Genomic DNA, 301 nt, shown 5'->3' with positions numbered 1-301 from the left:
GGTGACCTCACACGGACAGGTGTGACCACATACGGGTGACCTCACACGGACAGGTGTGACCACATACGGGTGACCTCACACGGACAGGTGTGACTTCACACGGACAGGTGTGACCTCATACGGACAGGTGTGACCACATACGGGTGACTTCACACGGACAGGTGTGACCACATACGGGTGACCTCACACGGACAGGGGTGACCTCACACGGACAGGTGTGACCTCATACGGACAGGTGTGACCACATACGGGTGACTTCACACGGACAGGTGTGACCACATACGGGTGACCTCACACGGAC

This window comes from Micropterus dolomieu, linkage group LG18 (assembly GCF_021292245.1).
Source record: "Micropterus dolomieu isolate WLL.071019.BEF.003 ecotype Adirondacks linkage group LG18, ASM2129224v1, whole genome shotgun sequence".
NCBI lineage: Eukaryota > Metazoa > Chordata > Actinopteri > Centrarchiformes > Centrarchidae > Micropterus > Micropterus dolomieu.
This window is presented reverse-complemented; position numbering follows the sequence as displayed.